Raw genomic sequence first — 26,411 nt, forward strand, 5'->3', positions numbered from 1 at the left:
TAAAGATTTCATCCAAGTTGACTCTACCTGGTTGATTTTGAGGTAAAGTCATTGAAGATGCTTATAGGCATGGCTGCTGTGAGAAAGCTTCTCTATATTTGAAAGCTGTAATACAGAGAATATACCTGCAAGTCTCAGCAAGCACAGTGTTAAAAGGGGTGATTCTAAATGTCTGAGTCAGTGATACCCAGAGCCTTCTCCTGGGACATTTCTAGGGTGACCTTGACATCCAGAAACTCCAGTGCCGCAGTGCCTCACAGACTATATTTAACTTTAGATTAATTTTGCAAGGCTGTGATAGGTCTTTGCAAGAATTTGATCATGCAATGTAACTTTGGCCACAGATATCTGCATAGGACTTATCTTATTTCATTTTTTAAATGTACATGTAACTTATGCCATTATTTTAACAAAGAACATTTATTTAGGTTTACATGCTAAACCTAAGCAGCTAAATAATAAATATAACCTTTAAAAGTAGGTTTTTCCTTTACTTATAGGTTTTCTGAACTAGACTATTGAAGATAAGACCACTGAAAATAAGTTGACATATGTTGTAAATTTGTAGTATATATTGATGATCTCTAAAACCATGTACAACTATATACAATACAATAAATATATATGATAAATTTTATGTATATATTATATATTATTTATGCATTATAGATTAATATATTTAATACATTTTAAACCAATTTATTTTAAATAAGAAAGTTTCAATTATTTTGTGTTACATATCAGCTGTAAATAAAGAAATACTAAGTTGTTGAAAAATATACTATTTTCAGAATATGGATTTTTTTCAAGAGTAAGTTGAGGTATTTACACATATCTCATTAAAAGTTATTAATATTTATAAAGTATTTTGTAGTTTAAAAAGTTTTTTGAATGATCCTCTGCATAGGCCTCTGTGGTATGTATGGCAGCATTATTGTTTCATACTTATTTTACAAATATAAAACTGAGGGTCAGAACATTCAAATGACTTAGTTTCACAAAGTAAGAATGGCAGAGCTCAAATTTTAACCTAGTTTCTATGGCATGTCATTAAATGAATTATGTATGGTTACAAAGATATGGCTAAATTTACATGTTTCTGTACATATACGCAATCACATGGGTCAATTTTATGTAATCCATAATTACATATCAATTTATATATATGTAGAAATGAATATACTAATAATTATTTAGATTTTAAGCAAAAATACATACTTTTTTTTTTTTTTTTTTTTTTTGAGACGGAGTCTCTCTCTGTCGCCCAGGCTGGAGGGCAGTGGTCGGATCTCAGCTCACTGCAAGCTCTGCCTCCCGGGTTTACGCCATTCTCCTGCCTCAGCCTCCCGAGTAGCTGGGACTACAGGGGCCCGCCACCTCGCCCAGCTAGTTTTTTGTATTTTTTAGTAGAGACGGGGTTTCACCGTGTTAGCCAGGATGGTCTCGATATCCTGACCTCGTGATCCGCCCGTCTCGGCCTCCCAAAGTGCTGGGATTACAGGCTTGAGCCACCGCGCCCGGCACTCACATATTTTTATAGATACAAACATATACCTATTTTTCATCTACCTATCTCTCAGACTTCCATGTGCTAACTGACAATGTTTGCATCCAGTAAACATTTTGATGAGATAATTTTTTAAGGATTGTAGATAATAAAGATGGCTTTAGATTTTTGAAAGTTTAACATACAACTTTAACATTCAAACCTGGCATTCTACCCACTCTCTTTTTGAAGCTACTGGAAGTCGGCAGTTAACATTTTATGAAAACGTATGAAGAAGTACCAACACGAAGAAAATTGTGTTTATACAAAATCCACCCTTGACTTCCACAAAGCTTTGATACAATGTGCAACATGTAAGACTCCTCCATAGACTCAAGGACAAAGAAGTTAAGACTAAAGCCAACTGGCCAGGCATAAAAAAGTTAGTGTGTGTCTAAGTGGAAGGGAGATGGAAGGTATATTCAAAAGCAGAGAGGGTCTCCAGGAATAGTTTACTTTTTAAGAATAATACCATAATGATCCAATGGGAGGAAACAGCAAAGAGGAAAGAGAGTCAATGGTACTAAACTACAAAAGTTCAGGCCTAAACTCATGAAATGCAAATGTACTTTTTTCCCCCAAAGCACCTTGATACCTGAGGAATACAGTCAAAAAAAAAGAGTGAAGATCATGCATTAGTGACTGAAACACATGACATAGTTTATGTATCTTTGACTTATCATAGCTCTAGGCTTCTAAGCCATTCTAAGCCATTCTAAGACACTCTTTTTAAAGGGAAATGCTACATTAAATGTGCACGATGACTCTAGAACATATGCTTGTTGCAGAAATGTAAAAATGTGTGTGTTGGGGGTGGGGGTAGTGCATCTTAAAATTGAGGAAATAAGGTAAATATTTTACTGGAACCATTTAGATTAAGAGAGATGTATTTGGTGAATAGCCTCAAATGATAATAAGGCTTAACAGAGAACAGAACACTTAGTGAGGTACAATTAAATAAGCAGTTAAATAATCTAACACACAAGTGCTTAAACCAACAATCACAGACTGTCCTGTCACTGCTCAGTGTGCAGAGCATGAGTCAGAAGAAATTATTTCAGCACCATTGAAAGGAAAAGCCATGTTGTGCTCAATTCTGGTTGACTTATTGCAAATAAGGATATTAGAGAAAATGAGAAGTTTATGGCAGAAGGTAGATAAAGGTATTCAGTGACTCAAGGAAAATAATTATAGAGGAAAAACTCAAAAATCTAGGTGTGCCTGTGATGACCTCATTGAGGTAAGCTAGGATGACAGCCGTTGCAAGGGTGGACACCCTGAAGGGATCTGCATTGATTACAGATCTAAAGGAAAGCATTCTAGCCCTCAAGAGAGGCAGGTATGAGCAAAATTTAATTGATAACTCTCATCCATCCCTTGATATTAGTTAATATGGGAAAGAAACAGTTCTGATCAGTGATTAAGATGAATGCAAACAATCTAAATGTGGACCTGATTAAGAATTCAGACAGAAAAATAAACTATTATGAAGGCACATCCTTTAACATTTTACTTCATCTGGACTTTTGCTGACCCCGAAAGAATTCTTAAGGAGAGGGGGGAAAAAAGTACCCTCTCATTGTCTAGAACTGGTGTTTAAATTCAGGCTCTAAGTTGACTTTATATCCAACAAAGTTTTAATATCAGGCAAGTTTTTTTTCTTTGTTTATTCTTGAGATTAAAATAGTACACAAACTGATGAAAGTAGTTCAGACACCACATGTCAGCTATGACACACCACGCTGTGATTCTCATACTTATCAGCCCCTAAATAACTTTGAGACTAGACCTGTGTGACGTCCCTCAGGTGTCTGCTCCCTCTCTCATTTTAGTTATTTGCACCTAGAGCACAGTGATTTCAGCTTTCAGTGGAGGAAAACAGAAGGGGAAAATAAAGTGCCCCAACTTTATAAAAACCCAGAATAAACATGAACAATAGGTCAGGTAAACGCTCATTTGACTTAAGAGGTTGAGCGAGATGGCTCTGAAGAATTTTTTTTTTTTTTTTTTTTTTTTTTTTTTTGAGACAGAGTCTCGATCTGTCGCCCAGGCTGGAGTGCAGTGGCCGGATCTCAGCTCACTACAAGCTCCGCCTCCCAGGTTCACGCCATTCTCCTGCCTCAGCCTCCCGAGTAGCTGGGACTACAGGGGCCCGCCACCTCGCCCAGCTAGTTTTTTGTATTTTTTAGTAGAGACGGGGTTTCACCATGTTAGCCAGGATGGTCTCGATCTCCTGACCTCGCGATCCACCCGTCTCGGCCTCCCAAAGTGCTGGGATTACAGGCGTGAGCCACGACGCCCGGCCTGCAGAATATTTTTAAACTGGCCAACTGAGATGGTTTGCCAAGCCTTGGCATTCAAGAGGCAGATATAGAAAGAAAACTCTCGGGACAGCCCAGAACTGACCCAGAAAACAACTCAGTGAAACTCAAATGCTCTTAAAACCTCGCCATCCTATGATTGAGAGTAAGGTCACATTTAACAGTAACGACCAGTATTGCTGGAGTAAAGAAGGATTTTCTTAAAACAACATTACATAATCTAGTTCCTACAATTTTCTAACTTTTATATAACTAAAGGCAATATTAACAGAGTTGAGGTGAGTGAAAAATGAAAAAATACTAAAATATAGTTTAAACCTAAACAAAAAGGTTATTATCTTAATATAAAAGGCTACTATCTTCATCTATAGAAGTTCTTGCAAAAAAAGAAAAGATTGATAATTGCAGGAATAAATGGACTACTGATAAAAATAAAACAGCTGTTTAACTAGCAACACAAAAGAAAACATTGAAGTAGTATGCCCTACCTCTTACGAAAATAAGTTGTTAGTACTCTGAACTGGGCAAGATACAGAGGGAATGGCAAACTCTCTTAGCTGAAAGATGAGAAATGAGATTTTAAATTGGAATGTTTCTAGAGGGCGATTTGGTAAGGTAAATAAAAAAATTTTAACGTGTATATTTTGCTGAACAATTCCACTCCAGGGAATATATTCCAATGAAGGAGTTGGATAAGACTATGTGTACATGTGTAATAATTTTACAACAATAAAATAATACAGGAAGGTTGAAAATAACTTTAATGTTTATTAGTAAAGTTTCATAAATAAAGTATGCTAGTTCCATAAAATGAAATACTGTAAAGACATCAAAAGTATAAAGTGATTATTATGTAGAGTTTTAAAAATATAAGGGTGGTTCAACACTAAGAAATTGAGTAGTATAATTTGCTATGTTAACATTATACAAGAGTATATGAGCATACATATAAATATTTATGATAGACCCAATAATGGTCCTCCAAAGGAAATCCAGGCAATGTGAACATGGAGGCAGAGATTTAAATTATGCAGCCAAAAACCAAGGAATGCCAGCAGCCACCAGAAGCTAGAAGAGGCCAGGAACAGACCTTCCCCCGGGCACTCCAGAGGAATGCAACCCTGTCCACACCTTGTTGTCAACCCAGTGGATCTGGACTTCTGACCTCCAGGACTGTGAGATAATAAATTTCTATTGCTTTAAGTCACCAAGTTTCTGGTAATTTGTGAAAGGCACAGGACACCAAAATGGATTGTGGTAATGAAAATGTGATGCTGCTGTAATACATAAAAATGTGGAAGTGGCTTTGGAATTCGATAATGGGCAGAATATGGAAGAATTTTGAGGGGCATGACAGATAAAGCCTAGATTGTTGTAAACAGGCTATTGGTAGAAAAATGGATGCTGAAGATGCTGTTGGTGAGGACTAATAAGGAAGTGAGGAGCATGATAGAGAAAGCCTATATTATCCTAGAGAATACATATATTGTCATAAAGAGGATGTTAATAGAAAGATGAATGTTAAAGCTGATGCTGGTGCAGGCTTAGCAGGAAATGAGAAATATGATTTTGTAAACTCTGGGAAAGGGGATTCTTACTATGTAGTGGCAAAAAGTCTAACTGAATTGTGTTCTACAGTTTTGTATGGAAAGCAGAACTTAGAAGTAATGTCCTTTTAGCTGAGGGTATTTCCAAGAAAAATATTGATGGTAAAGCCAGGTTTCTTCTTGCTTCTTGTAGTAAAATGTGAGAAGAGATAAACTGACAAGAAAACTGTCAAATAAAGAGGGACCAGGGCTTGATTATATTGGAAATTCTCAACCTATCAGACTGCAAAGGACAGAAAAATTAGTATATTCACTATAGGGAAGGTGTGCTCTGGAGAGAAGGCCCAGGGTGTGACTGGACAACATTTTGCTGAAGAGATTATGTGTGTGACTCGTGATTACCCTCAACTATCTCTGCAGAAGTGAAGAATGGAGATGGGGTGACCCAGAAAAGATATATGGGAGACCTTCTTGTCTAACAGTGTGAATCTTGTGATATATACAGGAGACCCACAGGTTTTTGAGAATGCTGTATCAACATTACCAGTTTTATAAACACCACCAGCTTGAATCAAAAGGAATAAAGGATGAATGGAGGAAGACTGCTTTATCCCCAAATTCTACAAGCAAGAAACTGGCTGATGAAACTACTCAGCTGCAAATCTGTGTTACCCTTCAAGAAAAAGAAAGTATGACCCTTAGGGTAGAAACTTGGGCCCAGAGGGTGGAACCATAGAAATGTCTATTGTATAAAATGTGTAGATATTTTTACATAAATACTATTTTACATAGTTCATAAATAATATTTTACATAAAACAATACTTATGTAAAGATATCTGTTTTATTGAAAATTTTATCTCATTTTATTTCTTTTATTTAATTCAACACTGTGATTTAAAAATTCAAATGTATTAATATGAATGCATCTAATCTGATGCTCCCACCTCCCAATACTTCTGGTAGATGTATATGTCCTTTATGCTGGTCAGAGAGAGTAGCACTCAATGGCAGCAAATGGTAGGATTGTAATTTCTGACCCCCTATTGTCAGGTGGACCATGTGCCTGGTTTGGGCCAATGAATCTTATAAGGAGCAACATATGTCATTTCTGGGCTAGAGCATTTAGTTGCCCATGGAGGACCCCCACAAGTACATGCTTTTCCCCCTGGTACAGGGATGAGTCATGTTCAAAAAGGGCCTGCTTTACCAGCATAGTTCTAAAGAGACTGGACAAGCAGGGAGGCCTCTGCCAATGTGTAATGGAACGTGGTGTGAACAAGAAATTAACTTGTATTGTTTCAAACTATTGAGATTTGGGATTCTTTGTCTCACAACACAACTGAACTTATCCTGACAGATATATCTTCTAAGACACTTTTGGGGAATATATTTGGGATATATACTGAGGAGTGGAATTGCTATGTATATTTCTAGTTTACTGACAGATTGCTCTGCAGGATGGCTAGCCCAGCCTATACTTTCTATATCCCCTATGCCTGCCAACACTGGGCATTTTCCAGCTTCTAGTTTGTCAGTCTAATGAGTATAAATGGATATCTCAATGTTTATTTCTTTGTTTTTCCCTGATAAAAATTAAGTTAAGCAATTATTATGCTCATTAGCCTTTGGGGTTTTGTTGCCTGTGATTTTTAAAATTTATATCCCTTGTCCATTTTTCTATCAAATTTGCTGGGTTTTTATTGATTTGAAGGACTTCCTTTTATTTTATAGATAAAAAATCCCTTCTCAGATTTAGAAATGACAAATATCTTTATTTCTGCCATATGTCATTAGAAATGACAAAGATTCTGTCATTCTGCCATATGTCTACTTATGATAACCTCAACTGAACAGAAATCTTTAATACTGATGTAATCCAATGCATCCATTTTCTGTCTCATTTTTTTTGCACTTCTGCAATTTTATTTAAGGACTCCTTTCCCACTGTTAGGTCACAAAAATATGTATTTATATATTCCGTATTCTAAAGCCTAGTACACTAACATGTTAAAGTATTAAGTGTTTGAGTGATATGATTTCTGGTAGTCTTGTTTTTTTATATATATTTTTTCAGCACTCACTATGTGTCAGATACTGTGCAAAATATTTATTTTATTTAATTCTTACAGGATTCCTTTAAGGAAGGTGCCATTAGAAATCCCATTTTGCAGAGAAGGAAATTGAGCCTCACAGAGCCATGTAAAATTTTGCAATCATACAGCTAATAAGTGACAGAACTGGGATTCCAATCAGGTGGACTGACTTCAGAATCCAGCCTCTGAGCCATCACACTCAAGTGTGCTGTTCTCAACTATCCCATTCCCAATAGACACACCTTACTCCCTTGAGACCCCTCACGATTTCTGTGTGTGGCGTGCTCTGCTGAGTCAATGTGTCTTTGATATTTTTAGGGGCAGGGAAGTGCTTAAGCATGTCCTTTCCTCCCTACTTCTTGAGATAATTCCTTCTCATTCTTCAGTGAAGCCTACCCGAAATGACACTTCACTTAGAACCTTCCTTCCCCGATCCCCCAACACCAGACAAAGTTAGTAGCTTGTGCATGGCTCCATGATAGCATTTTGTACAGTGTTGTTACCACTTCCACTTCTACAGGGCTTCCAGTACACCTCAAGTTCCTTGATATCCTGGAGAGAATATAAAACTTGTCTCGCTAAAATTTGTTTTCCCAACATCTACTATAAAACATCTATAAAAACAGGTAACTCTTTGTTGAGAACACCACACACAACTGTGTTTGATGTCATTGTTCATAGATGTAGACAACAAGAAATACAGATGATAATTACAGGTTGTGATGAAAGCCACAGAGGAAATAAGCCAGGGGATGAGATTACCAATTAATAAAGAGGCCCCCTTGGGCAGGAGAGACAGAGCCTTCTCTAGAAGCAGAGTTTGAACTGAGGTCTATAGGAGAGTGATAAGCCAGCCATTAAGAGGATGGGAGACAAAACATCTCATGTACCCCATAAATACGTCTATCTACTATATATTTAAAATTAAAAATAAAAAATTTTAAATTGAAAATTAAAAATAAATTAAAAATTAAAAAGTTTTAATAAGTAAATAAATAAATTTAAAAAAAGAATGAGAGACAGAACAGTGCAGGCTGAGAGAAGAGTGAGTGCCTGGAGAAAGGGTTGATGTTGATAAGGAACTAAAATGTGGTCATCGTGGCTGAACATAATAAGCAAGCAAGGAGGAAAGTGGAATAAGATGAAGTGAATAAGGGAGACAGGAGTCAAATTAAGCCAGACCCTGAAGGTCGTGGGACTGAGTTTGGTTTTATTCTAAAAACAAAGAGAAACAGAGGACAGTTTACAAGTGCCCCCACTTGATAGGATTTGTAACTTTATAAGTTAGCTCTGGCTGCAGTTTGGAGAGTGGACTAGAGAGGAAGGAGACTGGAAGCTGGGACCTGTGAGAGGCTGATGCCATCAGCCAGAAAGGATGATGGTGCCCTGGGTATCAGCAGTTACAGTGGAGTCGGAGAGAAGAATATGGATTTAGGATTTATTTTAAAATTAAGAAAGACAGGACTTTGTCACAGATGTGCTGTGGTGATGAGAGGAAAGGTAGGGTTAAAGACGCCCCTCCACATCTTTGGCTTGAGTATCTGAGAACATTGTGGTAGCCAGCCCTTATTTAATCACCTGTATATGTTACAGTAATGGTTCATATTTATCCAGAGTTTAATGCGTGCCATGTATGTGCTTCACATGTATTATGCCATTCTTCACAACATCCCTATATGAGGTAGGTCCTGTTATTATCTCTGTCTTAAGGATGAGGAAAGTACAGCTGAGCATGGTTAACTTCCCCAAGTTCCAAGGACTTGTTTGCAAGTGGTGGAACCAGAATTTAAATGCACTACTCTGAACCTGGAGCCTCCTTGGAAAGACAGTGAATAATCATACTTCAGGAACCTATTATTCCGTATTTGAATTGCCAAAATTTGTAATCCTAGCTTCTTTTTTGTCCTCAAGTTGATTCGGATGGTGACCATTTTGCTGCAGTCTGTATCCTCATCCGAGTCATAGAAGAACGAGAGAAGTATTGACAAGTTACTGTTCTATTTGTGCTAAAAAAAAAAAAAAAAAAAAAAAAAAAAAGTAGTGCAGATGAATTGGAATTAGAAGTGGAAATAAAATTTGAGGATTATGGTTGAATTGCATACATATATCTCTAATTAATGTAAATAAGATATTTAATCATATATAAATTTAATCTACATTAAAATAATTTTAGAGATCAGCACTTTGGGTGTAGTTTCTTTTTACCCATTACTAATTAGAGTTAGGAGAACACTGTTGACACGAATCAGAGTATATTATTTTTCTTTTTTTGAGACAGAGTCTTGCTGTCTTGCCCAGGTGGGAGTGCAGTGGCACAATCTCGGCTTACAGCAACCTCTCCCTCCCAGGCTCAAGCGATTCTCCCCACTCAGCCTCCCGAATAGCTGGGATTACAGGCACCCACCACCACACCCAGATAATTTTTGTATTTTTAGTAGAGACGGGGTTTCACTATGTTTTGTAGGCTGGTCTCAAACTCCTGACCTCAAGTGATCCACCTGCCTTGGCCTTCCAATGTGCTGGGATTAGAGGAGTGAGCCACCACACCTGACCCAGAGTGTATTATTAAATACAACGTTATTCCTACTTAATTGGATTGTTTCTTTTCTGACACTTCTGGAACTTCTGCTTCTCCCCACTCAGCAACCCATGACCCTGCTTTCTCCACACTCGCTCCTGATTATCACCTGTTGTGTGACTTCAATTCTCTCCACCTACCGGGTCCTGACACCCTTTTTGCCTTGAGCTCTCTCAGAGTTCTGTGCTGCATTTCTTGTCCACTTAGCTCCAGGCAAGGGAGGGGGAAGAGAAAGAGTGCGCTTTAGGGAGGGAGGAGAGTAGGCATGGTGAGAGATGACAATGACAATGGTGATGAGGACGATGACGTTTATTAGCCATAAGAGGAGGAGAGCCAAGTCCAAATCCTATTTAAGATATTTAAGGAAAGTTTTGCCTGCAGTCTTTGTGCAGGCCCTGTGAGACAAATGAACATTCAGACTCTGAACACTCATCTGTTACTGGTACTGTTTGTAGATAGAGTTCACTGTTCTGTGCTCAATTTAATATTTGTAATTGAGCATGCATTGCTTAGGGACCATAATCCCTGTATCTACCTCTCTAAGTCTAAGTCCTATCCTTTGTATATAAAGAGAATAAAACATAATCTAGTCAGGTGCAGTACTGGAAAGGCCAGTAGAAGTCACAGAGGTATGCTTGGCTGTGAGGATTTATAGGATAAAAGGGGGAAGAAAGTCCTAACTGAACACTCACAATTAAGAAGACCTCTAAACAAAATGGAGGTCAGATTAATGCCTAAAGGAAAGAAAAAAATTTTTTACACTATCTCCAATTCTCCTGACTCCCACCCCCTATACCAAGATGTCCCTTTTAGAGAATAAAACAGGTAGCAGGAACACAGAGCTAGAATACAGAGAGAATTAAAAAACAGAAGAGGGGGAGGAGTGAAAGCCACTGACTAATTAATCCTCCATTTCTCACACCAGGGAAAGCCTTGGCATACAGTGATGATGAATCAATGCTGCTGACAGATGCATCGTGTTGGGATCCCAATCATCTAATTCCATCAACAGAAATGACAGGTAATTACCAGATTATCAGAAGGTTTAAAAAATGCAGGAGAGAATACCACACAAGTACTAGTACCATTGCTTGACTCATCCTGTTTAAAGATTTAGGACTATGTTCTGAACTGATCCACACTCCTAGAGAGGGCTAGGATGAGGGTGGAAGGAGTTGGTTAAATACTGCAGGTCAGTTCCTCTTAGGAGAGAACTCTTTTTTGATTAGCAAAAACAAAACAAGCCAAAAAACCTCTGAAGGGTCATGGCAGTTGGGGAAAGATAGGTCTTAAGATGTGGCCAGTTATGAGATAAGGGTAAACAAGGACAGCACTGAATTGCTCTGTGTAAGACATTGGGAAGAACTTTTAGTTTCCAGGGACAGGCATAAGAGAGCGGCTGGGGAAGCCTAGAGATGAAAGAAGATGGAAGATCACCATCAAAAAGAAGTCACAAAATGAGAAATTCTCAATAGTACAAATAGCCAAGGAACTTTTTTTTTTTTTTTTTTTTTTTTTTTTTTGAGACAGAGTCTTGTTCTGTCCCCCAGGCTGGAGTGCAGTGGCGTGATCTCGGCTCATTGCAAGCTCCGCCTCGTGGGTTCACGCCATTCTCCTGCCTCAGTCTCCCAAGTAGCTGGGAGTATAGGCGCCCGCCACCACGCCCGGCTAATATTTTTGTATTTTTTTAGTAGAGACGGAGTTTCACCGTATTAGCCAGGATGGTCTCGATCTCCTGACCTCATGATCTGCCCGCCTCAGCCTCCCAAAGTGCTGGGATTACAGGCGTGAGCCACCGGAAACTCTTAAGAACATCAATGTCTAATATTAATCTTATCTGTAGTGTTATTACTCAGTGTGACTACTCACCAAATCGACAGTGAAAGTCTATTACGCATAGCTACCTTTGATAACTGTCTTGTTTGGACTATATTTTGAAGAATTAAAAACAGAGGGTTCTGTTCTATGTTGGGCCAACAAGAGAAAGAAAAGAGAGGTCAGAGACGAATAAATTAAAAAAATCAGTCGAACCCAAAAATTCAAACTAGATATAATTATAAGAAATAAGTCCCATAGGATCCTTAAAGATACTAGGTTGCACACTGCATTTTCCTCCACAGTGAGATGGAAACTCAGATTGTCTAAAACTTAAATGTTAAAAACCCTTTAAGCCTACAGGGAAAAAAATTATAGAAGTAAAGGAAGAAAAATGTAGTAGTGATATGTTCTGTTTGTTGGTGTTACAATACACTGTTAAAAATAACTTATTTTTTCTGGTTTTCTGAAATGTATATACTAACTGTTCATTGCTTTAAAATGGAAACAATTGTTTTGACTTCAGAAGATGCTCTATCTTGTTTTCTGAATAAATGTGGAAAAGAAAAAGTAAATTATTCCCCAAAGGTGGTTTATGCAGACCCTGTACTGTGGGCACAGTTTCCTTAATGTTCACCCTAGACCCAACTGTTGATTTTGAGTTTTACTTGCAAAATAAACAGTGGGCCAAAAGCAAAACATTGATAAAATTGAGGTTGATCTGATTTATTCTAAAAGCAGAGACTTGCCTAAGGCAAAATTCCTTAGGAAAACATTCCAACAGCAAAAAGACGGCTATGAGCTTGTACTTAAACCAGGTGAATTTTCATTCATAAAATTCTTTCCTGCTCCTATTACAACATCATAAAAAAATGAAAAACTACTCCCTTGGACTTTCAATTTAGTATTTATATACTTTGTAGGAAATAAGTGACTGTGTGAAAAATGTATAAGACACCCAATTAATTTTTGTTCATGTGATAATTTTTAATATATTTGAAATCACATTGAGCCAACATTGGAAATGAAGTCTTAATTTTTAAAAAACAGATTTTGCTCTCTATCTCATACATATTTAGATATGTTTAGATGGAAGGTCAGGTTATTATTGATCTATGGTATATAAATTTGTTGTTGGTTTCAGTGTTTACTAGTGATGGATAAATTTCATCTCATATATCAAATCTCTCCTTTTCTATTCCAACCCTTTGCTCCAAGGAGGTCGGTCCACCAAAACATTTTTTCACAAGAGCAGTGCTCGTCTATTTCTATACAAATCAATGGTCTGGTTTTCCTCTTGCTCATTTATAGACAATATTTTTCTGTATTTGAATTATGGTGTTTTCAAAAAATAAGTTTCCAAACTTTTGAGAGGGAAAATAAAACAAATGCCCAATGGCTCCTTATCGCCTCTCACATTAAATGCTTAGTACATTTTTCAGTAACCTCGATATTCTACGTTCCCCACACTCCTCCATGCCACACTTCTTAGCCAACATACCTGTGTTTCCAGCCAGAATACGACAACATAGCGTTTCAGCCCCACTTCATTCCTTTGCTCATGGTGGTCTTCCCAATGCCTTGTTTTCCATTCTTGGCGTGAATTTTCATTCCATCTCTCATGAGGTGGCAGGCAAGCTGGGAGCTGATGCTATAGTCATCTCTAGCCTTGACTGGTGTTAAGGAATCCCCTTAAAGCTCACTCACATGGTTACTGGCTGTTGGCCAAGGCCTCCATTCCTCACCACATGGCCTCTCCATAAGCTTCCCAAGTGTCCTCACATCTGGCTTCCTCCAGACTTATTAATGAGAGAGAGAGATGGAGAGAGAAAGGGGAGGAAAGAGTAAGGGAGAGAAAACAATTTTTAATGAGAGAGAAAAAAAGAGTGAGAGAGAGGATAAGAGAAAAGTCACACAAGAAAGTGAATACCAGGAGGTGGGCCTTCCTAGGAGTCATCTTGGGGGCTGGCTACCATAGCTACCACACTTAGAAGCCCAGACTGAGGCCTGGCTTCTTGTAGTTCTTTAATCATTACTCTTCCATGATTTCTTTCTTCTCAGGACATCTTTAGAACAAATTCTCTGCCACAGTTATTTTTTAATGATGTCACTTTCTGAAATTTTAATATTTGTTTCACTTTAATGTTTTCTAGTGCAATATAAGCTCCTTAAGTACAGTAACTAAGGCTTACTTCAATTATGGAATACACTTATATCATGATTCCTATCTCATTTTTAGCCATATCAGGCTTAATAAATATTTAGATGAGTCTACTTAAGGGTAGCCTTCTTCAGTGGTTGTGAACACTGGATGGCCATTAAAGTTATCTGGGGAGCTTTTGAAAAATACTGATGCACAGGTGAAATTCCCAAATGGATATTGGTATTTGCTTAAATGCCTCCAGCATGATTCCAGTGGGCAGTCAATGGTTTAGAATAAATACTTCCTGCTTCAATAATAAGATTAAAAGGAACCTATTTTCAATTATGTCTTTTTGTTCATTATCCTGAAATCTCACTAAACAAAATATTTGAAACTTTTTATGCAGTTCTCTTAATTAAAATAATTGAGATACTAAGTTTGCTTAAGCCCATTTGTGAAACCAGTTTCATTCAGATATATGGTTTTTTCTTCATATTATGTCAGAAATAGAAATTTGCATAATTACTTTCCTAAAATGTGCAATTACCATGTCATCTAATAGAAAAAGCAAATCACCAAATATAATTAAGAAACAATTGCCCAAAAAACAGAATCAACAAAAATGGCTACAGCTGCAGTTCAAAAATTATTTCCCATAGACAAAATTAAAATTAATAGTTTGAAGATTGCTTTCAACCCAGTCATTCAGGATCTGTCAAGAGAGAAAGTGTAAATTTCAGCTGAACTTCTCGGTTTTTTGGAGACAGAGTCTTGCTCTGTCGCCCAGGCTGGAGTGCAGTGGGGCGATCTCGGCTCACTGCAAGCTCCGCCTCCCGGGTTCACTCCATTCTCTTGCCTTTGCCTCCCAAGTAGCTGGGACTACAGGCACCCGCCACCAGGCTCAGCTAATTTTTTTGTATTTTTTTAGTAGAGATGGGTTTTCACCGTCTTAGCCAATATGGTCTCGATCTCCTGACCTCGTGATCCGCCCGCCTCGGCCTCCCAAAGTACTGGGCTTACAGGCGTGAGCCACTGCGCCCGGCCCCAGTTGAAGTTCTTAAATGTCTTCCTTACTTTTACATTTTCCATGAGGCTTTTAAATTTCCCATCAATTCTGCATCCAAAAGCTCAAAGTCCACCTTCCCCAACCACAATCCGCAATCCTGAAAAGGATGAAGTAAAAGGAGCGGAGTCCTTCTGATACAAAAGAGTTTTTCAAAGACGTGGCTTCTGTGGCTTGAGACCCCACAAGAAAAAGAGATTCTTTACTGCCTGGTTAGAAAAATCAGCTGTTTTCAATTGCTTATTTAATGGTGTTAGCCTTAGTTCTTTCACCACTCGAATTCTCATCCCCTAATTTGAAGAAATAAGTCATGAGCTCATTTACCTCTTAAGAATAAGATGTTTCTGGGCTAGAAGGAGCTCCTTTGAAACTGTTAACTAATTCAAGTCAGAGGCTAAGGTTTAAATCAATGATTCTCAAATGCGGTTCACATTCTTTACATTTTTTGTAAAGTATTTATCTAGGATCTACACCAGACCTAATCAGCATCTTATAAAGTTCGCACCTATGGGCACTGAGAGATTTTAAGACAGAACTAAGCTTTTCTCAGCATCTCGGCACCCAGGGTATTTCTGGAATCCTCTCCCTGTTCAGCATAAATAGATCAGACTAACAAAAACTGCATGACTGTTGAAAGCAAATCGAGACAAAGTAAAATTACAACTCTTAAACATAAAATGGAAATTCTGATTATCGTTGGTGTTTCTGATTAGTAGATGAAATAATGCAGAATTATAGAGAGTTTATAATAGTGCTTAATAGTAGATCTAAACAGAACCCACCCAGAAAATTTTCTCCCGTATTACTAAAGGAATCCAAAAAATCTCCCTCATGCTAAAATGCTTAAAAGCCAAATTTCTGAACCACAGACAAAAATGAACAGGAATTGACATCATACATTTTGCCTTCTTACCTTATTTTTAGCCTCATGTCAAACTGTATCTCAATTTCCTCTCATTTAGGCCAGATTCTTTTGGTCTCAAGTTATTGAAAGCTTAATTTTTAAATAGGGACTTTATGTATTACCTCTAAAGTCACTAGTTTAGCACTTTAATTCTTCTGTTTCTTGTTGGATTTTATAAAATAGAACAAAATGCAGTAAGTTGTTTACACAATTGTCAAAACATTCCTGCATAAGATGGCAGTGCTGTCAAAATAAGCTATTAGCCTGCAAGCAGATCCAGAAAATGAGTACCTCAGTTGTCCATTCAACTGATGAATGAAAATCTGTTGGGCAATTGTAGGAGTATTAATGTGTAATACATGAAAGTACAGGTTTTAAATATGCACCCTGCAGAGAAATTTTCCCACAATAGTTGAGATATAATTTGTTACAATTAAATGTATTTACCGTGTTAACTAAATTCACTTATTATATATTTTATTCTAAATATTTGACTGGTTAAGAAAACCAAAAAGCAATTGTGACTTAAGAAAACTAAAAAACAGTAGTGAGAGATCAGAGATATAACTAACTGAGAGTTTCTTAAACAGGCAAAAACAAATAGAAATTCAAATGGAATTGTGTTTGAAAAGTATATTTCCTGAAATATGTTTTAATAGTCTCAACTGGAGAGGTAACTTCTACAGTGTTAATATAATATCTCAAATGAATTGACATAAAAAATACAAGTGATATTGTAAAGTCAGTATTTTCTCATTTTCTTCCTGGAAATGACCAGAGAAAGAGATGTAATAAACTCCCTTTTTGGGGCAAAAGTAGTACCTAAAACCATAAACTAAAAAGTAAGCGTAGGGTTCCTGTAAGAGTGGCGATCAAGCTGAGATGTATGCAGAAGGGATAGGAGACAAAACATTATAGCTTCAGATCTAAGAAAGAGTCAACAAAATACACCTCTTAAAAGACAAGGACACTCTCTGGGGTGCAAAATCCAAATGCTTTGTTGAAAACAATGGGAATAGGATTCATGTACTGGAGACAGGAACTCCCCTGGACCTGGTTTACTTCTGAGAATAAAAAAGATGGCAATAAACCAGGAATTATGCACATTAACTGTATTTGCAGAAGGAAGTAGTGAGAGCCGAAATTTGGCACTGTGAAAAACTTCCATAGTGCCTATTCTCATTGTCTTGAGAAAATTAAAAATTAGACAAATTCATATACAAAATTCTGGGTCAGACCCCAGGATAATTCTGCTAACATGGAATATAGCCCTGAAATCTCATACACAAAACTCCTGAAGATAAACCTACCTTGGATAAATTCATCCACTTTAATCATAAATAATGAAACAAAGAAACATCACCAGAGCCACACAAATATATTGCAAGGAAAAGGAGGAAACAAACAAGAGAAATATCTTACAAATGAAGAATATTCAAAAAAAAAGAAGTTCTATTGTAGCAGAAAAATTGGGACCAAATTATCTACCAGAAATTTTAGAAGTTCAATCAAGCAATATCTCCTATGAAGAAAGAGGATGAAAAAGATATTTAAAAACTCAAGGAAGAGATCATAAGACAATAGGAAGAGATAAAATATAAATTCAGCTATAAGGTGAAAGAGAAAAACAACAAAACCATCAAGAAAATAATGGCAAAATCAGAAGAAGCACAATGGAGAAAAAATGCAGAAAACACAATAAAATACATAAAAGAAATAAGAAAAGTAAGGAAATGAAATGGAAATTAAAAAGTAAAATGAACTCGAGGCAAACTGACCCAAGATTTGAACAGAGTGCTCCCTAAAAAAATTTTTTTAAAACAAGTAATTTACAGTAGTTTAAGAATATTTTACTGAAATAAAAGATTTGGATTCATACAGTGAAAGAGCAAGCTTTGTCAAAAAAATATGTATTCAAAATAATAGGCCAGGCTCGGTGGCTCATGCCTGCAATCTTAGCACTTGGGGAGGCCGAGGCAGGTGGATTGTCTAAGCTTAGGAGTTGGAGACTAGGCTGGGCAACACAGTGAAACCCCATCTCTACTAAAATACAAAAAAAAAATTACCCAGGTGTGGTAGAGCGCTCCCATAGTCCCAGCTACTCAGGAGGTTGAGGCAGGAGAATTGCTTGAACCTGGGAGGTGGAGGTTGCAGTGAGTCAAGACTGCACCACTGCACTCCAGCCTGGTAACAGAGCCAGACTCCATTTCTAAAAAATTGTAATAATAATAATAATAAACAAGACACATCCTAGAAAGCTTACAGAATTCTAATGAAAATGAAATGAAGTTTGGATAAAAAAACGTCAAGGGATGGAGTGGGGTATCACAGTGTACTCAGGCTTTTCCATAGAGAAATTCAAAGCTAGACATTGCATAGGAATCTTACAACATCCTTAGGAAAAGAAAGTGGGTGGAAGGTGGGGAACCTAAGAATTTTATACCCAGTCAAAGTATGATTTTAAAAATAAAGCGATCTACTAAAACTGTAAGAACTCAGAAAATATTGTCCCCATGGGTCCTTCTTGAGTAATCACAAGAATAAGAACAGTTATAGAAAAGATGATTGAAGACAGCATTTGCTCTCTTAACATTGAGGACTAAGAGGTTAAAAAAATATGTAGGATTAGAGTTATAGGGAAGTACAAGCATCATAAGCTCTTGCAGTATAGAAATATGTAACTAACAAAAATGGAAAAGGCAGGGGGAAAGAAGATGAGAAGTAGTATAAGCTTTCCTATTTCCTCGTCTTTAATAGCTGCAGATCAAAGCACATCACTGAAAGCTAACAAATCATTAGTAAAGATATAATTATAGAGACAGTGGTTAATAGCTTGAAAGATAAGATAATCAACCCAAGTCAAATGATACAGGAGAGGGAACGGAGAAGCAAAAAAGAAACATCTTTATCATTGCTTATGATAACAACTTAGGTATGTTTAAAGAAATGGGGAAATAGAAGATTAGTGAATTATATGATGTTATTGTCATAAAGATACTCATTAGAACAAAAATTAAAACGTTCTAATTATTAGGAGAAATAAATAAACATATGTATAAAGAGGAGCCTACATGAAAGATTTTTAACAGGCATAAAAGCAAAGAGTAAAACTTAACATGACAACTAAGACTACATCTATCATTCATCATAAGTATAAATAAGTTAACTCAGCCATTAAGAGAAAGTGATACGTAACTCTGTAGTGTAAAAAAGGAGACACCTGAAATAAAGAAGTTCAGAGGGAAAAATAGAAGGATAAGCAAAAGTTTTCCAGGTGAATACATGTAAAGAGAAAGCAAAGGTCACAATTTTCATATGAGACAGGATTGAATTTAGGTTCCAAATCACTGAATAAGTAGAGAAGTTTATTTTCTAAAACCAGAGGGTAAAATTCAAAATGGAAGTATAATAGCAATGTCTGTAAACCAAATAATATCATAAGTAGACTGTTCAAAAGACAGAAACTATTGCAACTATTCCACTTTTCTTTAGGATATAGGAAGTCACAAGAGAAAGTTTCTCTCATACTAAACATGAGATACAGCTGGATAATCTAAAAAAATACTTTTCTTGAACCTATCAGAGAACTGAGGTTACAAGGCAACCTACTGAGTTGAATAAAAAACGTGACAAGTTCCTCACATACAAACTGCCTCACGTTTGGCGCAGCAGGATAGGAGGAGGTGGCCTCCATTTTGCTATACTCTCTTTTTGTTATCTGTTCTTTCAATTTTTTTCTTTATCCGCCTTCTTTTGGATTGAGTATTTTTATGATGTTAATCTACCTCCAGTATTAGCTTTTCAGTTTTGCCTTTTTTATTAAAAAAAAAAAAAAAAGTATTAGAGTCGGGCATGGTGGCTCACACCTGTAATCTCAACAGTTTGGGAGGCCAAGGCAGAAGGATCGCTTGAGACCAGGAGTTTGAAATTGGCCTGAGCATCAAAGCCAGTCCTCATCTCTACAAAAAATGTTTAAAATATTAGCCACCCATGGTGGCGCTGCTTGTAATCCCAGTTTCTTGGGAGGCTGAGGCAGGAGGATTACTTAAATATAGGAGGTCAAGATTGCAGTGAGCTATAATGGCACCACTGCACTACAGCCTCGGTGACAGAGCAAGATCCTGTCTCTAAAAAAAAAAAACATATTTTTATTTTTAGTTTTTCTTCTAGGTTTTTCAAGAGATATCTTTAACATCATATTTTGCCTAAATAATTTTGTATTATGTATATTATAAGAAACTTAAAACAGCATACTTTGATTTCCTCTTTTATACTTTATAAATTATATTTGAATTCTACATATTTTATAATCTCACAATACATTGATAATATTTTGCTTAAGATAGTCAATTATCTTTTCATGAATTTACCTAAAATGATTTGAGAAGACATAGAAATTCTGAACAAAGCAATTACCATATGATGAATAAAATTATTAAATAGTATTTAGTAGTATTATTAAATACTCCAAAAGTACCAGACCATACAGTTTCAAAAATGAATTCTGTGAGGAACAAATTGTCTCATGCTATTTAAATTACTTTAGCATATAGTAAAGAAAGAAAGTCTTCTAACTCCTTTATGAAGTGTTCATATAATTGACGCCAATGTTTAAAATAGATTTCACACACGCAAAAACTAGTGACTGATGTCACCCAAACAATCCCGAATAACATATTAGAAAACAGAATCCATCAAGGCATGACAAGAATATATCAGAGTACGATTGAGGGGGGTTGGATTATCTAGTACAGTAGGTTCTCATTTAGCATAATCAATCGGGTCTTGGAAACCATGACTTTAAGCAAAAGGACTTAGAACAACCAATTTAACCACAGGCTAATTGAGATAAACAAGAGTTAAGTTCTTGCTACATATTTCTGGTCAAAAAACAGCACCAAACTTCTAAAACAAGACCCAAAACACTTCTAATATTAAACATTAATATAAAGATGAGTTACACATATATTTAAAAAAGATTAATACAAACAAGTAAGATCATTTTTTACCCACTTATTCCAGTTCAAGGTGGCGAGTGGCCAGAGCCTATCTCAGCAGCTCAGGGTGCAAGGCGGGAACCAGCTCTGACCAGGACCCTCTCCTACAGCAGGGCACACTCACACCCACACACACACTCACTCCTCTGGAATCATGTAGACATGCAGATTCACCTAAGCTGCACATCTTTGGGATGTGGGAGGAAGCTGAGTAGAAAACCTGTGCAGCTATGGGGAGAACGTGCAGACTCCACACAGACAGTGGCCACTGCTGGGAACTATTTTTTTTTCCTATCAGTGTTATAATGAAACAACGATGAACAAAATGACATTATTCCAGGACCTTCTGTACTATAAGGATGTTTTAATGTTCAAAAATCTAATAATATAAATATAAAACTGAAAACAGAAAAGAAGAGATAACTCACAAAAACTTCACTTGTTGGTAATAAAAACTTTAAATAACAGTGGCTTACATAAAATAAGTTTACTTCTCTCTCCTAAAATAGATTAAGCATAAGCAATTGCTTAATAAACAGTGGTACCTTAGTTTTGAAGAAATTATGGCCCCAACTAAAATTAGTGGACTCTAGTAATAAAGGTAAAAAGAGATGATAGATATCAGGAGCATCAAATAGTATCTTCTGTAGTTATCTCCATTAACGAGGATAATAAGACATTTGAAAAAAGCAATATTTGCTTTTGAAGAAAAACTCAATTAAGATAAATAGTATAACAAAAGCTATTAGCAGTATAAAAGCCTGAGATGTAATTCAAAAGAAAACTGAAAGCATCTTCATTAAAGTCAGGAATAAGTGGCCAGGTGCAGTGGCTCACGCCTGTAATCCCAGCACTTTGAGAGGCTGAGGTGGGTGGATCATGAGGTCAGGAGTTCAAGACTAGCCTGACCAACATGGTGAAACCCTGTCTCTACTAAAAATACAAAAATTAGCCGGGTGTGGTGGCGGGTGCCTGTAATCCCAGCTACTCAGGAGGCTGAGGCGGGAGAATCACTTGAACCCAGGAGGCAGAGGTTGCAGTGAGCTAAGATCACGCCACTGTACTCCAGCCTGGGTGACAGAGCGAGACTCCATCTAAAAAAAAAAAAAAGGAATAAGTAGGATACCTGCAACAACCATACTTATTCAACAATTTTCTTGCCAGTACTAGCCAATAAAAATAAAAATACATAAGTGAGAGAAATCAAATTTGTTAAGGAGGAAAATACTTTTAAGTTGTTTTTGGTTATCTATTGATGCATACAGAACCCAACTAAAAACTATGAACTTAAAATAACATGTATTATCTCTCATGATTATATGGGTTAACTAGGCAGTTCTGCTTTCCCCTCCAGAGCAATTTAAAGTTTCTATTCTAAATCGTCTAAATAGACAAAAACTCTAATATAAAATTATAATATTAGAAAATGTTTATTTAGAGAAACATTTTCAATGCAGGGTACATTTTACCTGTAGGTCTTTGAAGGTTTATGCTCTCACGTTCCCTTTTAAAAATTTTATAAAGTGAAGAAGTAACACAATATTTAGCTTATCCTCTTTTAACTAAATGATAGATAGGTTTCAAACCCAAGATTTCCATGGTTAAGTTTATAAACTGACTTTTTCAACTGGGTTCACAGTATTGCGACACATACATGGATTATTCTAGACACAGAACAGAAGCAGAAACTTGATCAAGAATCCAGCATTAGAGAAATGAAAACGGCATAAGTGCATAACTAAGACTGACATGGCATAAGAAATGTGTGTTCTAAATATGTGAGCTTTCATGGGGATGTTCTGAATGCATTTTAATATTTTCTGGCTGTCATGTGACACAATTTCAATTGATTATTTGTTATTTTAAGCTTAACGAACCAATTTTAGAACTTTTCCCAGACACATAGAACTATTCCTATGTTTTATCCCATAGGTTGCTTAAAGTATTTAGTTCTCCTTAATTTGGAATATATACAACTTCAAAGCAAAAATATGAGAATTATGTGAGATTTCAATAATACTTTCCTAAGGTAATCCACCCCTTTGATCAGCAGTATTGTCTTCTCTCAAATATAAAGACCACATCCAACATTTCAAAAGAGGCAAACGTGTTTGTGATATGACATAGTTGCCTGGTGTTGAAAGGAATTGTGTTGTTTCTTGCTATCTCAGAAAACAAACAGTAAGTCTAGAATAATGGTAAACAGCTTTTTTTTTTTGTTTTTTTGGACAAGAGCTAATTCAAGAAAATAAAAATGTTACTTTTTTGTCAGTCCGTATTTCTTCTTTTTAGAAACTGCCTCTCTTTTAGGTCCATGATTCTGGTAGTGTTGTCAATTAAGAGGTCACTTCCCTGCCCCAAGGGTTGCATGTGAGGGAGCAGGAATAATCAAGGTTCTTGCTTAGTGAGGGAGATGGGAATAGAGTGGGGTCTGTCTTTTTGTAAGGGGTTGAGCTTGAAAATCAGGTAAACGTGGAGATGTTAGGATCCATCTTTCTCATTATATGGAGAGAACTTGGCTAAGATGAAGTCAACAGAGAAACAGAGATGTGGGAGACAGAAGTACAGAGAGACAGATGGAGAAACTGACCCCGGAACATTATTTGAGCATTTGGATCAAGGTATACCTAAAGCATGGATTATAATAAAATAATTTAAATAATATGATAAAATGTTTAATTTCATTAAACTATTCTCAACTATTTTAGAAACAAAATACAGCTTTAAACTTAAATTTTTAATGTGTAAATGCCACACATCAATAGGCCTATGACTTTTAGTATGCCACACTCATTAAAATTATACATATGTACCTCGTGAAAGCATAAGTTCTGTTTTGTCAGCATTACCATCCTTGCAATGTGGTGTTTGTGCAACTATTTGAATATTTTAATATATTTTGCCCATATTTGACAAAATTGAATGGAAAACTTAATAAAGAATGTGCTAATATCAATAGGTTTACATCATTTTAAAATTTGAAAACAAAACCTCTTTTTATTTATTTTATTTTTTATTGTTCTTTTTTTTTAGATGGAGTCTCTCTCTGTCACCCAGGGTGGAGTGCAGTGGCATAATTTTGTCTCACTGCAACCTCTGCTTCCCGGGTTCAAGCGATGCTCCTGCCTCAGCCTCCTGAGTAGCTGGGACTACAGACACACGCCACTACGCCCAGCTAGTTTTTGTAGTTTTAGTAGAGACAGGGTTTTACCGTGTTGGCCAGGCTGGTCTCAAACTCCTGACCTCAACTGATCTGCCCACCTCAGCCTCCCAAAGTGCTGGGATTACAGGCGTGAGGCACCATGCCCAGCCTCAAAACCTCTTTTCAAAGTTGACTATTCAATTTATAGGTCCTCAACTTTCACACATATATCCTATAAGTTTTATGAGGAAAAAGAAGGAATAATTGTAGGCAGTATTAAGACAATTAGTATAACACAAACTAAATAACCCAAACAAGATTGTATATAACAAATCAGTTACAAAACCAGACATACCAAAAAGCACTTTTAACAGCTACCATGCCCTGCAACAACTATATTGACATCAAAATGGTTTTGGGCTTGTTTTAAAAGAAGTCAAATTTGATTATATATTAGAGTAGTTGCTACAAGACTGAAAAGAAAAGCCTCCATGACAAGATAAATCAAAGGCTATATATTGAAATAGAATGAGCATAAAGAAGGAATTACATTACACTGAAGTATAGCAGTGACTGCTCTGCTCATATAAAGAAGTGAGGGGGCAGGGAGAGAGAGAGCATCAGAATAAATAGCGAATGCATACAGGGCTTAATACCTAGATGATGGGTTGATAGTGGCAGCAAACCATCATGACACACGTTTACCTATGTAACAAACCTGTACGTCCTCTACATGTATCCCAGAACTTAAAATAAAATTAAAAGAATTGCACCATCAGCAGAGACTTGAAAATGAAGGCTTAAGCAAATATTAACAAATAAAGCAGTAATAAAACAGGACAAGTCATAATTTAATTTAAAATAAATCTGAAATGATAGTAATATTTGTATAAACTTTTTAGTTGGGTGAAAGACTGAAAATGTTAAGTTTTAAATTTTTTAGGTTCTTTTTATATATATTAATTAAATTTATATATGTACATTAACAAAAGTCTTCTCTTGGTAAAAGCTAATAATTCTATCAATGAAAGTTTATAGATTATTGCTACCACAAATTATGGCAATAAATGATATTATTTTTAATATTTCTAGCATGAAGCATGCATACTGTAATTATTCTTTTCGTGGGAATATAGATTCATACAAAAGTTAAATTAGTCTGGGTGTAGTGGGTCAGGTCTATAATCTCAGCACTTTGGGAGGCCAAAGTGGGCAGATCACTTGAGGCCAGGAGTTTGAGACCAGCCAACATGGTGAAACCCTGCCTCTGCTAAAAATACAAAAATTAGCTAGTTGTGGTGTCGGGCAGCTGTAATCCCAGCTACTTGAGAGAATCACTTGAACCCAAGAGGCAGAGGTTGCAGTGAGCCAAAATCACATCACTGCACTCCAGCCTGGGCAACACAGTGAGACTCTGTCTCAAAAAAATAACAATAAAAAAGTGAAAAGTTAAATTAGAAAGTGACTATCATAACAAACACGATCTTTACAGAAAACAATCCACACAATTCCTATGAATGTCAATCATCCATTAAGAACTCTAAATATTATTTGGTATTATTACATTTAATACTTCCAGGAAGCCATCTATTATAATAAGTTAAATAGTGCAAGCCTTATAGTTAGAATGTTGGTATTTAATTGAAACATTATTTTCAAAACACATTAACAATAGTGGCATATATACACAAAATCAAGTGTATGTGTGCATGTGTGTGTATTGTGTAAAATGACATGACATATATACGAAACTCAAAGGAATCTACTACCTTTAGAGTCACAGAACCTTGAAGGGATCTTGAATATTAATCTTTTTTATTTTTTACAGAGACAGGGTCTGGTTATGTTGCCCAGGCTGGCCTCAAACTTCTGGACTTAAGTGATCCTCCTGTCTCAGCCTCCTGAGTGGCTAGTACTATAGGTGTGCATCACTGTACCCAGCTTGGATCTCCTTCATTTTCATAGTGAGTAAACAGATGTCCAGAGAATTTATTTAGGCAATGAATTAATGGTAAAACCAAAAGTAGTATTTTAAAAGTTATGAATGTTTTGTGTTATTTGGGGCCATGTAAAATATAATGTATTTATCCTAGACTGGGGAGCTTCTCATGGGTAATCAGTATACCATTTCTTTCTATTCAAAATATCTAAAATTGGCAGTTTTGTCTCTAGTATCAAGATAAAGTACCTAATAGATAGTCTGTTAGATAACTAAAACCTGATCAAAATTAAAAGTTCAATTACTTTATGGCTCTACAGAG

The 26,411-nt window shown here is 36.4% G+C and overlaps 1 long non-coding RNA gene across 1 annotated transcript in view; it reads left to right on the top strand.

The window, feature by feature from the left end:
• LOC144333598 (uncharacterized) overlaps positions 1–26,118 on the top strand; it is a 39,624-nt gene extending 13,506 nt beyond the window's left edge. Inside the window, exons 3-4 of the long non-coding RNA XR_013402442.1 lie at positions 11,012–11,107; positions 25,979–26,118. This is a non-coding gene — a long non-coding RNA (uncharacterized LOC144333598). The remainder of the gene's footprint in view (positions 1–11,011; positions 11,108–25,978) is intronic.
• Positions 26,119–26,411: the final 293 nt, after the last annotated feature.

Source organism: Macaca mulatta, chromosome 13 (genome assembly GCF_049350105.2).
Source record: "Macaca mulatta isolate MMU2019108-1 chromosome 13, T2T-MMU8v2.0, whole genome shotgun sequence".
Classification (NCBI taxonomy): domain Eukaryota; kingdom Metazoa; phylum Chordata; class Mammalia; order Primates; family Cercopithecidae; genus Macaca; species Macaca mulatta.